This window comes from Colobus angolensis, unplaced genomic scaffold (assembly GCF_000951035.1).
Source record: "Colobus angolensis palliatus isolate OR3802 unplaced genomic scaffold, Cang.pa_1.0 Scaffold388, whole genome shotgun sequence".
NCBI lineage: Eukaryota > Metazoa > Chordata > Mammalia > Primates > Cercopithecidae > Colobus > Colobus angolensis.
This window is the reverse complement of record NW_012117243.1, coordinates 2,409,651-2,411,563: the sequence shown is the minus strand read 5'-3', so window position 1 is coordinate 2,411,563 and position 1,913 is coordinate 2,409,651.

Here is a 1,913-nt window from a genome sequence, read left to right as displayed (position 1 = left end):
CTCTGTCTCAATAAATAAATAAATAAGGATAAAAACAGTAAAATGAACACCCTAGAGTATGATTCTTTCTGAGGACTATATAGCATTTAAACACATGGGGGTGTCATAATTTAGCCTTCTCCTGTTAAATATTCAGGATTTGGGATCTTGGTGCAAATCTCTGATAATTTCTTTTCTTTTCTTTTTTGAAATGGAGTTTCACTCTTGTCACTCAGGCTGGAGTGCAATGGCACGATCTCAGCTCACTGCAACCTCCACCTCCTGGGTTCAAGCGATTCTCATGCCTCAGCTTCCCAAGTTAGCAGGGATTACAAGCATGCACCACCACTCCTGTCTAATCTTTTTATTTTTAGTAGAGACGGGGTTTCACCATGGGGAACAGGCTGGTCTTGAACTTCTGACCTCAAGTGATCCACCTGCCTCGGCCTCCCAGAGTGCTGGGATCACAGGCGTGAGCCACGACACCCAGCCAATAGGGTGAAATTTTGGGAGTGAACTTACCTAGGCAAAGAATATCTAACTATTTTTAAATTTTAACTGATATAATTATAGATTCACATGAGGTTGTAAAAAATAGTACAGAGAGATCCTGTATAACATCTACCCAGTTTCCTCCAATGGTAACGTATTACCAAGCTATATTACAACATCACAACCAAGATACTGACACGAGTACAGTCAAGATACAGAACGTGTCTGCCTTCACAGAATCCTTCGTATTGCTCCATAGCCATAACCACTTCCCTCCCAGCCCCAGCCCCACTGAGTCCTTAACCCCTGACAACCACTAATCTACTCTCCATTTCTGTAATTTTGCTGTTCCTAATATATACAATTGAAATCATATAGTATGTAACCTTGTGGGACTGGCTTTATTCACTCAGCATAAGTCTGTGAAGATTCATCCAGGTTGTTGCATGTGTCAATAGTTTATTCCCATTTATTGCTGAGTGGTAACAAAGGCATGGGGGTACCACTGTTAACCACTCACCTGTGAGAAAGATATTCAAGGTGTTCCCAGTTTTTGGCTATTACAAATAAAGTGGTTATAAACATCTGTGTACAGGATTTTGTGTGAATATAGTTTTCACTTCTCTGGGACAAATGTTCAGGAGTAGCTGGGTTGGATGGCAGTCGCACTGTTTTTTTTCATTTGTTTTTGTTTGTTTTTTTGAGACGGAGTCTCGCTCTGTCGCCCAGGCTGGAGTGCAATGGCAAGATCTTGGCTCACTGCAAGCTCCGCCTCCCGGGTTCATGCCATTCTCCTGCCTCAGCCTCCCAAGTAGCTGGGACTACAGGTGCCTGCCACCACACCTGGCTAATTCTTGTACTTTTAGTAGAGATGGGGCTTCACCATGTTGGCAAGGCTGGTTTCGAACTCCTGATCTCAAGTGATCCACCTGCCTCAGCCTCCCTAAGCGCTGGGATTACAGGTGTGAGCCACCACGTGCCCAGTTGCACTCTTAATGTAAGAAGCTGCCAACTGTCTTCCAGAGTCACTGTACCATTTTACATTCCTGCCAGCAACATGAATGGCTTAGTTCCTCCACATTTCCCCCAGCATTTGGTGCTGTCATTATTTTCTATTTTAACCATTCTGATAGGTATAAATAATACCTCATTGTGATTTTAATTTGCATTTCCCTGATGGCTAATGATACTGAGCATCGTTTCATGGATTTGCCATCTGTATCTCTTCTTTACCAAAATGTTGCTTCATGTCTTTTGGCCATTTTCTAATCGAATCATTTGTGGATCATTTTTTTCAGAGTTGATTTTTTTTTGAAATTTTTAAAATATTCTAAATCTAGTTCTTTGTTGGAAATATTTTCTCCCAGTTTGTAGCTTGTCTTTTCATCCTTTTAACATAATCTTACAGTTGATTTTTTTTGTTGTTCAGATTGGGTAATTTC